This window comes from Hibiscus syriacus, unplaced genomic scaffold (assembly GCF_006381635.1).
Source record: "Hibiscus syriacus cultivar Baekdansim isolate YM2019G1 unplaced genomic scaffold, ASM638163v2 tig00000510_pilon, whole genome shotgun sequence".
NCBI classification, from domain to species: domain Eukaryota; kingdom Viridiplantae; phylum Streptophyta; class Magnoliopsida; order Malvales; family Malvaceae; genus Hibiscus; species Hibiscus syriacus.
This window is the reverse complement of record NW_024061795.1, coordinates 19012-35902: the sequence shown is the minus strand read 5'-3', so window position 1 is coordinate 35902 and position 16891 is coordinate 19012. Positions and strand designations below refer to the sequence as shown.

The 16891-nt window shown below is 32.5% G+C and overlaps 1 pseudogene; it reads right to left on the bottom strand.

The window, feature by feature from the left end:
• Positions 1 to 8897: 8897 nt before the first annotated feature.
• LOC120207914 lies at positions 8898 to 11159 on the bottom strand (annotated as a pseudogene).
• Between the last annotated feature and the right edge of the window lie 5732 nt (positions 11160 to 16891).

Here is a 16891-nt window from a genome sequence, read left to right as displayed (position 1 = left end):
TGAACCGAATCGAAATAAACAGTTTTTTAAAATTTAAACCGAAACCGAAATTAAATGGTTAAAAAATCGAAAAAATCAAAACCGATTTTTTTAATTCGGTTCGATTCGATAAAACGGTTTTCCATAAACCGAATACATTATTAGACATACTTGAAAAATATCATTGCCTGTTTTGATTTTCAATGAAAATTTCACTTGAACCTATAAATTCAAAAAAAATTACTTTGCAGATGCAGAAAACACATAATCCACATATATAATCTTAGTAAACACGTATATAATCCAACAAAAACTATAATCCACATTGCTATGGATGATCCACATTCCACATATATAATCTATACAAAAATTATAATCTACATATTGTTCGCAGTTCGGTTCACACAACAAATTAAACAACCAAATCAAAGTGTAATTCAACTATCAAAGTTAAATAAAAAGTTGCTTGAAACTATAATCATCCATTCATGATAGAACAACCAGCAGCCTCTAGCTTTTCATTTGCAGATGCTGAAAACTTTTCAGCCTTCAAGTTTAATTTTACAGTCAGCTCTTCATCACCCAGCCTTCAATCTATATTATACGGATAAGATTATCATGCAAAATTTAAATTAGAATTACATTTCAATTGAAAATTATTTAAATTTAAACTAATATTTAATATATTATCAAAACAATATTTTAATATCACAAACAGAAACAATATTTAAATATTATCATGTCATAAGCTTTATAACATTAAATCATAGAACTTTCAATCGGTTTGATTTCAAATATTATCATGTCATAAGCTTTATAAAATTAAATCATAGAAATTACCTTTGTAAGTGTTCCATCTTCGATCAATCATCAATGGTCATCATTGTTTCATTTAGCCTTAAATCTTCGAAACCTATTAAAAGTCAAAAAAAAATATTTAGAAGTAAGAATATTTACAGAAATGAGTCAGAAAATATTTTTACAAGTGTTTATATAATTATTACTTACCACTCTCAATGTTCTCCATTTCTTCAATTTGTTCCTCTTTTTGGATTGTTACAGGTGATGCTCTCAGCCAATTTTGTGCACAAATGAGACACTCAACAATTTTTGGAGTTAAAGAACTCCGAAATGAGTCAAGAACACGACCTCCAGTGCTGAAAGCAGATTCTGAAGCCACTGTAGATACAGGAATTGACAATATATCTCGAGCCATTACAGAAATTATGGGATAGGTCTGACTTTTGCTCTTCCACCAATCAAGCAAATCAAATTTCTTAACATCAGGTTCTACTTTGTCCTCCAAATACCTTTCAAGTTCAGATTTACCTTCACTAAACACACTTTCAGCCCTCTTCCTTTTGTACTTGGTCTTGGAATAAACAAACAAATCAAGCATCTCATCATTTTCAACCCTAGAGACATTAGATTGAGAAGCAACATTTGGTTCCTCTTGGGATTTACCACTTAACAAACTATAATGATCAAACAACTCACTTAAAGTTTGTTTTACAATTTCACTCAACTGCTCAGATTTTTCAGCATCGTAAACTTCTTCAATCACAAAGATTACATAATCCATCTTATGTCTAGGATCTAAAATCATAGAAATGAATAAGAATGGATTAAGATTTTTCACATTCCCCCAATACTTGTGATATTTTTCCCTCATATTTGAAGCCATAAGTTTTATGCTTGAGTTTGAATCATTTAGCTTATCATTAATTCTCATTCCAATGCCAAACACAACATGAAAATAATAATTGCTAGTGACATATGAAGAACCGGACAGCTTCAATGTAGCATCATAAAAGGCTCTTAAAAATGGCAATAAAGCACGAGCATGCTCCCAATCTAAGTCGGTAGGTAGACCCTTCATTTTTGAACTTGAAAGCTCATCTCTATATTTAAAATCCTGCTCTCCCAACCTGTCAAAAGCTGTTTCGAATTTCACGGCAGTATCTAGCATTAAAAATGTTGAATTCCATCTAGTTTCAACATCCAAGCAAACTAAACCCTTGCTCTCAATTTTTTCTTGCTCAATACACAACTTAAACCTTTGCATCCTAGCTGGTGATGACCTAACATATCTAACAGCCGAACGAATTCTAAAAATCGAGTCATCCAAATCTTTCAAACCTTCTCTGACAATTAGATTTAATATGTGTGCACAAAACCTCATGTGAAGGTAATCACTCCCTAAAATGCTATGTTTCCAATTGTTTAGCCTTTTTTTTATATACTTGATCGCAACATCATTGGAGCTAGCATTATCTACTGTGATTGTGAGCACCTTATCTATTCCCCACTCAAGCAAGTGTTTTCAATGCATTTTCCTATCACATCACCCGAATGACTTGGAATGGGTGTAAAATTTAAGATTCGTTTATGTAATTTCCATTCATCATCAACAAAATGAACAGTGAGACACAAATAACTAAGGTTTTGCCTAGAAGTCCATATGTCAGTAGTGAGAGAAACCTTTTGATTGAAACTCTTAAAATACTTAAAAAGTTTATCTTTTTCTTCCAAGTAAATTTCCATGCAATCCTTTGTTATAGTGAACCTAGAGGGAACTTGGAATCTAGGCTGCATCATATTGCAAAAATCTCGAAATCCCTCATGCTCAACAACTCTAAAAGGCAATTCATCCATGATAATCATCCTAGCACAATATTTTATGCATTGTGTTTGGTCGAATTTCCAAATAACTGAACCTGAACTTTGCTGCCCATCCTCCTCTGATTTAAAACACAAATTCTGTTGCTTTTCATCTACCTTGTTAAATGGGTACTTAGGACAACGTTTCATATGATTATGCATGACACTGGTTCCACTTTTAGTTGGACATTTAAGGGGTTTTCCACAATAATTACAGCTACATTGTGGAATATCTCCAACTACACAAGGTAATTTTGTAAAATGTTCCCAAACTATAGAACTTGTAGTACCTAACCTGCCTCCTGTTTTTTTAAAGGCTGCTGAAGATTCGATGGGATGCTTGAAGAAGCTGCAGCTGATTGATCAGTTTTGGCAGTAGTATCACAAGGAATCTCAGCATCAGCACAAAACATTGGAGTAGCATTAGATGATGAAGACTTCATTTCTGAAGGAAAAAAAACAGTTTACAATGACAAGAAAATATTGAAGAATGAGAAAGTTGAAGCAAATAGAAAAAGTTGAATCAAAACATGAATTATGAGATAAGCAAAGGGATGAGTTATGTTAACAATTCGGTTGTGGTTTGTTATCTTAAAAAAAGAAAAGCATAAGTTTAGTTATTAATATTCTGTTTAGATTTAATGTAAAGCAATTTTATACAATTATATATTAATAATGAGTTAAATGATATTATTTAAAAGGATAAATATAAGTAATATTTTTTTTAATTAAATTATGTGAATTATTAATAAATTTGTAATCATGGGACTGGTAAGTGAGCAATTTAAAGAAGTGGGTTTTATATTTCTATCTGTGGCCCCCAATCTGATAGAATAAACCCGTGACTTTTCGCTTAATGTTTGAAACAATTAAATTCAATATCAGTTTTAGCATTTTTTTCTTAAATTATCCACATTCTTTGTAAGAACTTAACATGGCATGTGTCATTGGGTTCATTAAGCTACAAGAAGTTTGACTTAGAGATCAAATTGAGATAAGCGGGAATGAGACTAGGTTGCATAAGGACTGGGAAATGGTAGTACCACATCTAGCAACATCTCTTTATCAATCCAGCTGGTGCTTTTTTATTTGGTTTGAAGAAAATATTATTAATATGAAAAGGATCGATAACTGATAGACCTACTTAAATACCAAAACAACCCTTGGCCCCCTGATTTTGTTTCATGTAAAGTTAATTTTGTGGTCACTAGATGTGGAATTCTATTTTAAATCGGGTTAACTTTCCTGGAAATTTGTTTCCTACACTAAGTTTTAATTTTCATATTTTCTAAAATCTTTCATATATATGAAGAATAATACTATCATATCATATCCAGGACATATGTGAAGGACATGAATACCTCAAGAAAATGAGCATAGAATAGATGGATAATTGAAGAACTATGGTGAATAAGCATGAAAGTTTAAAATTGAAATGCAATAAATAAGCTTTCGGAATTCAAAACTTAAGAAACTCTTTGAAATTGAATGCATCTGTGACAGATATATAGCCACTTGAATCAAAAGGGAAAAGAAAAGCACACCATAACCCAGGTAGACCTGAGGCTTTTAATATGTAGTCGAGAATGCTTGCCAACTAAAGATTGCGACATTTTTATCCTATAAAATCTTAGACAAACACCACGCAATGACAGTTTTAAACTATTATTTCCGGTGTTGAGTCACTATCCAAGACACAATGGTGTTGTGGGAGATGTCAAAGTTTCATTATTATAGCACATAGCTAACGAACAAATATTAGGTTGAGTACATGATCAAGCCAAGACCATCACAAGGTAATAGAAAGGTAAGCACACTTGAATCTCATCAGAACGCTCAATCACATTGATCTAACAAGGGTAGTTAAAAATAAAGAAAGGAAAACAGATCCAAGCATGAGAGAGAGTAAAGGTGTAACCTTGATTTAGCATAGTTCTTCAACCAATGAAAATAACATTTTGATTTCATACGAAAAATCACAATTGATATGCAAAAAGCAAGATAAGAAAATAGTAAAGATCGAAGCAATACAAACTCGAATTAGTAGAATTAACAAGGATAGAAGCGGGGAAAACAAATATCACGACCTACAAACTTTGAAACCCACAAAAAAAACTCTAAATTCACGCCCCAAAATTAACAGACCAAAAATATGTTCGAGTTATTTACCTTATGAAATCACGTTCAAGATGCCAAGATAAAGGGAAAGAGATGAAGCTCTGTCGAATCGTTGCAGTTGAAGACTTGAAGCTCTGTCGAGACTGGGGAGAGTGCAGAATCAAGAACGGCAGAGTGAGGGCCGAGGGGCTGGAGAAGAGTGGAGAAAATATTCCTATTTAGATTTAGGTTTTTTTATTACAGCAATATCGCTTATGGGTAAGGCCGTAAGGGTAAATGTCCAAGTGAGTAGCAGGCTAGACTGACCCAATTTCTTATTTGGTTCAAATGGAATAAATGTATTCCATATGGAAAACCCGAACCGAACCGAATTAGAAGATTTGAATAATTAAACTAACCCGAAAACCGAACCGTATAAGGTCAAACCGAACCGAACCGAACCATTTTACTCGGTTCGTATCGGTTTTTCGGTTTTCTCGGTTTCGTTGCTCAACCCTACAACTAACTATTTATGTTGCTCACCTGTTACTTAGACTGTTTGTTTGTCTCTTAATGGAACCAGTCAACGTTAATTACTGAACAGTCAGCGCGTTTGTTTCACATTTCTTAATGATTCAGTGCTGACTAATTCAGTAAAACAGTGTTGAATTATTCAGCACAGAAGTACATTCTAAATAATTCAGATTCATTATCAAACAGCATGTCACATTCAAAGCTAATTCATACATAGCCTTTGAATCATTCAGCATTTGAATCATTCAGCGTTTAATCATTCTGAAGTAAACAAACAACCCCTTAATTTCGATTTGAATCATTTAAATATTATCAAAATTATATTTAATGTCACATCTTTATTCTATTATAATTATACGTCGTTAAAATACTATCAATGATGTTGACGTAACATTTTTAAAATTACCTTTTAATGTTGATATAATATTAACCTTGATTATTTCCATTTACTACATATATAATATAATTCAAAACAATAATTTTAAAATATTTCCAAGTATGATAATACACATAAAATAGAGTTTTGTTAAGTGCAGCAAAAGCAGTACAACTCTCTCGAGACAGTAATATTTCAAACTCGACCACCATACTCGCATACAGAATGAGCAAGTTCAATCTTCCATCTCTTTTGCGATGCACAGACACGACAATAATGCCACTAGGTAAGAAACACTACTTGAGTCTCACTCTCGGCTGGTCTTCATTCTTTTGGCTACTGGAGACAAGAAAAGCTTTCTAACCGACGCGATGGGATCATCAACCTGCAGAATAGAATCTAGGATGATTACTATCCTCCACAGATGATAAAGCTAAGGATTAACTGTTAATCCAGCAAAAACAATAGCCCATAAATTTTCTTTTAATTATCATGTACAAGAAACAGTTTGTCGACGAATTGCTTTATGAATCTTGAAACCTAAATGTTATCAACAGATTCATATTCATAAATACTTCCATTTCAGCTGCATTACTTGAATAAGTAACATTTCAACTTACCTGAATCATGGAGGCAGATGGAGGAGGAGAACATCCAGGTGAAGAATGAGAAAAAGCTTTCCCCCTTAGCAAAGCAGATAATGTTTGTTGCCATCCGGGTGCCCTGCCACTCGTTGATGCAATCCATGGACAAAAATGCCTGTGCTGCCTGATTGGATCAAACTCTGATATTTTATCCATGTGCTGCTGTACATCCTTTCCTGGAAAATGGAGGTACATTAATTGATTACCCTTGTAAATTAACCGACAAAACTCATGAAATCCGAGACGGGAGCACAACAAATGCAAATACCACAAACCCGTAAACCAGATATAACTTACATATCAAGAAAGAAATATTTTCATCACCAACCAGCTAGATGGCAAAGTTCTAATGAGGAATTCAGAAAAAGGAAAAAAAAAACAACCACGCCGCTGCTGGATCAACCTTTCCCGGTAAGCAGTAGCACCGAGAAATATCAGAGCTCCTAGCTACTCCAACAAAAGGTTTCAAATTCAAACATATTTAGGGCGTTACTACAAAAGCAAAAAAAGAAAAAAAAAATATTGAATTCTAACTCTTGGCGACATTACATAAAAGGATGTTGTTGCCGGTTAAAACTATCGAGAGATTATTGTCTTGTCAATGAATGTAAACACGCCATCCCGGTGGCTATGAAGAGTTTTGAGTGTACTCGAGAGTTAATTATTGCCTCGTTATCCTTTGTCACTGCCATCCATGGTTTTCAAAATCGGACCGGTTAGCGAATCGGTCATACTACCGGTTTATTAGTTCAACCGGTTCGACCGATCTGAAGAACCGGACGACATCATAATTATTTAAAAAATTAAATAAAAATACCAAAAATATTTAATAAAAAATAATTTTTATATCACAATTCATATTCAAAGCAAGTCATAACATATATAAGTTAAAAACCATAAAATCAAGTAAAACAAAATTATTCAAATTAACTATAACATAATATTTAAAGTGAAACATATTAAATAATAAATATAATTATATAACTATAATTAAAAAATAAATTTGGGGCTAAAAAAATTATAACAAAATGATATTGTTTGGTTTAATTTTTTTTTAAAACAATCTCACATGGCTAAGAAACATAGAAGATCATCTCAACTAACTTCTACAAATAATAGAGGTAATTTGGTATTCAAAATCATAAAGCCTTTTGGTGAACATTGAGTGAAATATTCTTTCACTTCAATCAAGCTCGAATATTAGGCTTCAATCGAGCTTTTAAATTTTTTTTTGAGTTCAAGCCTTTTCGAGTTCAAGTTTCAATATTATATTTTGAGTTCGAGTTTCAATATTATATTTTGAGTTCGAGTTGAACTTGATAATTTTTAGCTCGTGAGTTTGAGTAGAGTTAAACTTACTTTTAAAGTTTTCAAATTCGAGTCGAGCTCAACAATACTCGAGTTCGACTTGGCTCGTTTAACAAACGACGTCGTTTGGTTTAATTTTTAAAAAAAACAAACAAAATTGACGGTTTTTTCCGGTTTTCAGTCGGTCTGGTTTGAACGGTTCAGCGGTCCCGGCCGGTTTACTAGTAGCGGTTCAACCGGTCTAGATTGAACCGGACTATACAACGATTTACGGTTGAACCGACCGATCCGGTCCGGTTTTCAAAACACTCCTACCATCTATCAGTCCAATAAGAACTCTAAACCGTTTGGTTGCAAATTCCAAGATGAAAACAAAATGAATAGAAATGATATTAAATCCCATCACCATAAATTGAAAACAACTCCTGAAGATAGCCTCGATCACCAACATCAACATAATTATTCCTTCCAAGTAGGATCATCATTGGTCACTTTGGGCTTTACTGCAATAGGAAAGTTGAGCATTCTGCCCGATTGTACATTCAAGGTGTCTTCTAGAAAATTCTAAAAGTCTTCAACTCCTACTTTTTTTACAACTTCTAAACGAGAAATATAGTACAACTCAAATACCCACCTTGGCACATAGAACTCCAATTACAATCCCTCTAAGGTGGGGAAGACAGACAATAATGCATAAAGTATGAAAACAGGAATTACTCAATCGCATTGATTTAGCAAATTAGATTACTACATTACATAACGATCAACTGGTAACCACAGAAGTCACATATAAGTTAAATGTCCTCGGGAATAGACCATTAATAGCAATTTAACTTTGAAATAGGCTTGCGATGCTATATGCATGAAAAATAGAATACACAAAGGATATCATAAAGGCAAAAACAAGAAATTTATAGATCAGTTAAAAGCATAGCAGCATAGCCCCAAACAAAGGGAACTAATTAACAACACATAAAAGATAAGGAACAAAAGGCATATTGACAGTGGAACTTACATTTTATTAAAGAACGTTTCCAATAATATTGAGAATTAAGCTTATTGATTACAAATAATAATGCATTAATGCTTACCTTTGGGATAGGTTAAGACCTTATTGGTTTGAGCAGTCTGGACTTCAGTAATCACCCCTTGCTCACTATTGGCACAAGTTTTGTCTTCTCTTGAGGTCATTTTGCATGTGCCATCAACATTTACACAAGCTTCCAAGCAAGAGGCAACACAAGTAGAGTTTTGATTAGATAAATTTCTTCATCACAAACCTTATCTGTTTCTGCAAGTTATTCTGGATGGCACTGTTCGAATATAATCATAACTGATGAATCATTATCTTTACTTCCTTCATTTCTAGGAGAAACATTAACATCTTGGATCATGATAGAAGACTCTCCAATATGTGTGGTATCAGAATCTTTTACTGCTATATTGCAAGATCTATCATTGTCTACCTTTTCAAGTAAGTTATTACTTTGGCAAGAATCTTGGACTACATTCTGAGACCTCTCTATTTGAACCCCCATATTAGATTCATCTGTACCAGCATAAGGAGAAATTTCCGTTGCAGCAACGTTGGTTCCTTCCAATGGTGTGACGTTTCCAAAATTATCATCTCTTGCACAAACGTAATGGTTTGAACAAGGAGACTGATCATTTCTTTTAGAATTACAATTAACTTGATCATCCTTTTCGCTATTTGAAGTTCTCAACTTCGCAGAAGGGACACCTGGCTTACTAACACTAGTATTGAAACAATCTATTTCTCCCAGAAACTGGGATTCTACTGGAGTTTTTTCTTGATTACTATATATCTGATCTCTGAACTTTGGATTATACAAAAATCTAGCACTTAAACTCTGGCAAATAACATGTAAACAGATTCTTGCTTTAAAGTTTTATTGTGCTGGTGGTGGACCCCCAGCTATAGTCAACTTTGAACTTGATGACGACCCACCGTTTGAAGGAACACCACCATCACCATCACCATCACAAACATTGCTTTTGTGGCCATAATCATGGACTCCAGGATTGACTTCTTCACATACAAATAACCTGAAGAACTCTACAGGTTGCTGAACAGTGGAGAAAGCCCATAATCCAACACTTGCGCCACAAAGCCTGCAATCTAAAACAACATATTTGGGATCAAACTGCAATCTAAAAGAATTCCCAGAGTCTTTATTTGTCTCCAAATTTTAATTTTCATCAGCTGCATGGAAGTTGAGACACAAATTTAGTCCATAATCAACTCCCTGGCGTGAACTTAAAGTTTCAACATCTTTGACAAAATGATTCTGACCATCCTCGAAGTTAACAACGTATGGTAATGGACATGGTTCCCAGCCACAAAGACTTATAAGCTTTTGAGCCTGAAAATTTTCCAAATTAATAAATCTTCAACACCAACAAGAACTCAGGAATGCATAAATGATAAAACCACAATCATCAATGCAGAAAATGTTAAACTTGTAAAATCATAAATTGGAGAAATCATTGGATTATTATCACTTTTTTTACCAAAGCAGGTGGAATGATATGAAAATGCAGTACAAATAAGTTTCAGAAAGGAACATGCATGTTTAAGTGTACATGTTCCTATGAAGTTGAGACTGGAAAAAATTTTCAGCCCTAATGTGCTTGTATTTGCAAACTACAATGAGAAAAAAGTTTCATACCTGATAGTACAAGTTAGCAGAATCCACAGCAGATCCATCTTCTATACATTCTATTTGAGAAAATTCAGCATTCCTTTTCAGACAATCCACCATTAGGGGTTGTCTGAGATATTCTTCGAGCTGAGGACTTCTCATAAATTCAATGGCTGAAGGCGAAATTACTGGAAGAGCCATAAGTTGAAAGAGTGAGTTCGATCTCGCCCGAAATTTATCAACCAAATCAGCAGGCACAGTGGGAGGAAATTCAGCCAGTCTTTCATCACAGGCATTGTCAATCCAAGGGCAAGTCAATTTGAGTCCACTATCCAGCTTTAAGCTAAACACCGAGGCCACTTTCTCAACTGAAGAACATAAAAAAATGATATCTCATTTAGCCTGCAAATACCAGAATTTTCAAACTATCTGGCCAAAATTAAGCAATATTAGATACATAACATGCCTTGCTGCTGTGCCCAAGAATGTGGGGTCGAAAACAGAAGACGTGCTCCGCATGATTCACAGACCAGAATGTCCATACAACCTCTCATAGCACAATTAACAGCACTTACTACCTAAAAAGAATGGAAAGCATTATCATCTCTTTGAATTAAAAAAAAACCCCCAAAAAGCATAGGAAAGGGTAGGGTGAGAATATAGAGAAGATAGAATAGAAACCTTGGGCTTAGCAAACCAAGTCATGGATTTGAAAGTTGATAATCTCCTGAGAAGATCTCCTCTATCCCATGGTCTGCAAAGTGGAGATTCACTCGCAGCTAAGCCATGCTGATTCTCTTCCACTGCTAAAGAATACGTTGGATTTGGGCGTTTCTTCGCTCCTAATAATTGTTCATGTCTCCCCATTCCCGTTCCCGGCGGTGATGGACTACCCATTAATTACAATTACAAATACATTTTATATACAAAAAAATAGCAGTAGTGATGAGATTTAATTGAAATTTCAAGTTTCATCAAACAAATCAGTGGTTAAAACTTGATAACAAATAGAAAAAAAAACTTGGAGTGGAAGAGCTTGTCCATGATGGAATGAAACCTCTTCTGTAGATCGTTGGCCATTTCTTCTTAATGGAACAATAATAATCTCTTGGCTTTACAAAAATGAAACAAACAAGGATTTTGTTCAACTTTTGCCGCTCCTACAACAACTTGGCTCTTCTAACCATTGCATTTCTTACCCCTTGTATAAGTTCCGGGCCAGGCCGATAGATAATTTATTCAAGTACTTATCTTTTTCATTACATGATTATAATTAGAGTAAATGTTTAATACCTAAATATCAATTTTAATATGTTTTAATATTTAAATTTTTTATTTTTTTCAAAGTCATATTTAATATTTAATTTTGTCTTATTTTAGTATCTGCAATTAAAATTTAATGCGATTATTACCTAAACTATCAATTTTTATCTGTTTTAATACTTATACTTTCATTTTTTTAAAACTTAATGTTAAATTTTTAACGAAAATATTAAAATAAAATAAAAATTAAACATTATGTATGATTTTAAAAAATTAAAAATTTAGATACTAAAATGAACTAAAACTAATAATTTATGTATTAAACACGTATATTTATAACTTGTTCGAATGATTACAATTAAAATTAAGTATTACGGTATAAGCGAAATTTATTATTATAATATTTAATCAACATATAATTGGAACACATCCAAGTATAATAATAATTTATCCGGATTTTATTGGACTGTCTCTAGTAGTTCAGGCTTTTTTGAATTCGAATTAATTTGGGATAATATTTTATTGAGACGGGATTTTCTTAGGACCATATTCCTTATAAAACGAAAGCCATACTTAAAACAAACCCTTAACTAAAATACAAACAATCATCTCAATACATATGAGATCCATCAAGTTGAGAAAGATTCTGTATTTTATTTACAGAAAGGCATGTATCCACTTTTGTAATAACAATGAATTTTGTCACCAAAACAAATCTCAAGATACGGAGTGGATACATGCATTTCTGTAAATAAAATACAGAATCTTTCTCAACTTGATGGATCTCATATGTATTGAGATTATTGTTTGTATTTTAGTTAAGGGTTTGTTTTAAGTATGGCTTTCGTTTTATAAGGAATATGGTTTGTTTTAAGTGTATAGCTTCCGTTTTGAAAGGAATATGGTTCGAATATAGTGGAGGTGGTGGGTATATGGAAAAAATGGAAATTAGAAAACTTTTGAGATAAATTAGATATAATTCAATAACCTATTTTGTAACACCCTAATTTGACCCAATCCGAAATCTGGAGGATTCAGATGTCACACGGAACCACCAAAGGATTCAGATGTCACACGGAACCACCAAAGTGACTAACTATTTTTTTCATTTAAAACACCATATATTTATAAAAAGACATTAATAATATTCATAAAATACTTTTACAAACCGGAGCTTCATGACTCATAGTTTAAATTAAAATAATAAAATCTCAGAGTTTGCAAATTTAAAGACAACAATAAGGGTCCTATGAATACACATGCCCACTACAAGTAACCAAACAGTACTATGTGACGCATTTGGAAATCCTACTACGACGATGCTCCTCGAACGACTCAATATACTAACATGTGTATGGAAATGCATTCTGAACGTTGAGCTCACAAGTTTAGTGACATACAAATATCACAGATATACTACATGCATCCAACAAATGAGCATGCTACAGTTATAGTTATGCACATAATAGTACATTTAACCCGCAACAACAAAAGTAAGCATAATGGTGTAGTTTAGGGTCATAAAAACATCACAGAACTCACACCCCTATTTGCTCACTAAAGGTACCTTAAACGAGATTTGGGTCACATAACATTAGCATCTCATAAGTACCCAAGGCTAGGTTCGGGTCATATAGCATCGGGACCTTGCCAGGCTAGTATACTCCTCTAGAGTACTCGAAACTTGTTTGGGTCACATAGCATCAGCACAATGTTCAACTAGCGTTTTAAGTGTCCATGCACTATATTGGATATATTCGAATAATCCTTTAATCTACTAGACAATCATCATACAAAGTGACTCGGGTGTCCTCGTTTCTAGAGTATCAAACAAGGCATAAGTCTTATGGAATCTTACCTCATTAAGATCGTATGTTATCAAACAATTGGTAATGTTCTAACTTGCATGCTTTTATTAGTGTTTCCCTTTTATTCTAACCATTATATGAATTCCTTGACGACATGGGGTTTACAACCATTATTATCATGTCAGTATCGATACTTCGTTGTATAGTATTGGTACTTACCTCATCGTGGTATCGATACTACCCTGAGTATCTGTACGATTTGGGTAAATTGGAATTTGTAAAGTTTCCCTAGTATCGATATTGAACCCCAAGTATCGATATCATATTAATAGTACTGCTACCCCAAGAACCGGGTATCGATACTTCTATACAAAACCCTTTGATTTTCAACCTAATAGAGGAACAATATTGATAATGTTCCTATAGTATCGATACCTCAAACCCAAATTGTCTTGTTTCTCACGAGTGTAACACTTCAAATCTCTCTGAAGACCCTCCCAAAGTCCCCAAACATTATTTAAATCTTATGTAGATTCAAAAGATCTTAAAAGATCTTTACTTTATGCATGGATAACATCAAACACTCATTTTCATGTTATAACACCCCAAATGCTTCATATACACAAACAAGTAACAACACTGCACATGTTGATTACAAGCGATATAGAGATGTTAGAAGCGTGTTACCTCATTACTAGATGATGGAGAATCAACCTCAAGCTCAACCAAACACCACATTCTCTTTGCCCTTGACCTTAGAGCTTTCTCTCACTTCTCTCACTTAGAAAAATCAATCTAAGAATGTGATTCTATCAAACTTTCACCTTTGTTCAAACCATAATGGAGTAAGAGAGATTTTTTTGGAAATGAGAAGATGACAAGGAAGGTGAAGAAAATGAAGGGGTGACTCACCTTTTCCTAATTTCTTACCCGTATACATCATCATCCATAAATGGAAAACTCACATTTTCCTAATTTCTTGCATGCATGCATCATTATTCATAAATGAAAGACTCACATTTTCCTAATTTCTTGCCCTCATACATCATCCATTTTCCTAATTTCTTGCACATATACATCATCAGCTATAAATGAAATACACATCTTTTAAAACATTTTAGGGGATAATTACAGATTCAGTCTTGCCTCATTTAACTCCAATTCAAAAATACCATTTTTATAACCTTTTAGGCCCTATTCAAACCCAATTAAACTCTCACTCAACCCAACGACTTTAATTATGAACTCCACGAGGTCTACAAACCTCTCAATAAACCCAAAACTACTAACATGAGATTTGGGGTGTTACATATTTGATGATTTAGTAGTTTTTTAATGGTATAATTAAATATACATTTTTTTAACGTTGTACATCATCAATTTAATGGGGATGACGATGAAGTGACCATTTTGTTACAAACTGATAACATTAGTGACCAATTTGTTACTTTTGAACATTATATAATTTACCCAAAATTTAATTTTATTCCTAATGAAAATTTAATTTAAACTCGACATATAAAAATATTATATAGCTTTTTTTTCTAAATGTAAAATTTTATATAATATAATAAAAGTGGTACGATATATATGTATGGGTTTTGTATAGAATAGCATAAATCAAGTGACTTTCATGGAAAATTTAATTTAAACTCGACATATAAAAATATTATATAGCTTTTTTTTCTAAATGTAAAATTTTATATAATATAATAAAAGTGGTACGATATATATGTTTGGGTTTTGTATAGAATAACATAAATCAAGTGACTTTCATGGAAAAAGAATTGTTGTTATTCTTTGAGGACTTGAGTTCAAGCACCATAGATGTAAGGGGTATGAACACTCAATGTTAAAAAGTTGAGAGTTATATTTGAACAGATAATGTCTTGTACTTACTCTAATTAATCAAAAAAATTATTACAATAAAGTATGATATTTCGTTGTTATATTTGAACACTGACCCTTGAATGTGGTTAGGTGCTTTTCAAGAAATGAACATTCCGTCAACTTGAGCAAACAAAGACGTTGTTTTAAGTGCAACTTGTTGGTCAACGAGTTCTACATGCATAGTTGCTCCAATTTCGCCCACAAAGAAGCAGTTTTTTTTCCAGCACATCATGTAATATTTGATTCAATAAGTATAAACGGATCAAAGATATGACTTTACAATCCTTTTATTTTTCTTCGTTCGTCCAATCTAAAGATGTCTTCTTATCAAACTCTTTTAATGCAAGGACATCTCAAATCTTCACTTGCCACAGCGAGAACTTTGTGTTTCGATCTAACAACAGAACATCATACTTTATTGTTGGCATAATCTTAAATCTGAAGCTATGATACCAATTTATTTCCCGAAACTTTGAGTGTTTTGATATTATGAGTTTGAGCATCAGAAATGTCAAAGGTCCGAGCGTTTAATGTCAAAATTTAGTTATTAATTTAATTTATAAAAATTTAAAATTCTAAGAACTCAAAGTAAAATTATAAATTAGTTAAAAATTTAAAGGTAAATTGTTTAAAATAAAATATTAATTATATTATTTTCCTTAATGTTTTTAGGTAAATTATACCAGTGACCACCTAACTATTGTCCATTTTCATTTTAACCACCATTTTTGAAATATTTTCAATCAAGTCACTAAACTATTTAAATGTATTCAATCAAGCCACTGACAGTTAACATTTAATTGGTATAATTCAACATTTAGTCCTTATTACTTACATAATATATCAAATTGGCCATTATTTTAAATTAATTCAATATATTTAATCATCCAATCATATGATGACACATATCAATAGTGATATATGTCATGACACATGTCACGACATTATTAGAGGACTTTTTTTAACTTAATAGACTCAAAATTTGGCTCATGAGAGAGTCAAATATGCGTCTTCGATGTGGATCAAACAATCTTTACCACTATACCAGCACTAGTATTTTAAAATAATATTTACAACATTTGTTATTTATGTTATATTATAATGAAGGCTTGAAAAATGAAAATAAAAGTAACACTAAAAAGACTCAAACATTGGCCTATTATTAGGGATGGGTATGGGGCAGGGTAGGTTGGTGTTTGGTCACCCTGATCCCGACCTAAAAATATATTTTTTATACCCGATCCGATTTGAATATATTTATATTTTAAAATAGTTAAAACAATTCAAAATATTTTCTCACAACTTTTGAAATTTTAATTTAATTAATATTATTTTAATAATAATAATAATAATAATAATAATAAATGCCACATATAACATAAATATTAATAAAATAAATCATGTAATTAAAATATGATAAGTTCAAAAGTTGAGTGGTTAAATTAAAAAACTTTAAAGTTTAATGTTGAATGGTGTAATTTATCCAATTTATAAATTCAAAAGGGACCAAAATTGACCTACTTAACATGCCACGTCAGTGGGATTTAATGAAACATTCAGTCAATGACGAAAAACATTAATCAAAAGGACACCTTGAATTCTTTTCTTGAGTTAGAAGGCCACATTGAAAGAAAAAATAATACGAAACTACATTACTTTTTTTTTTTT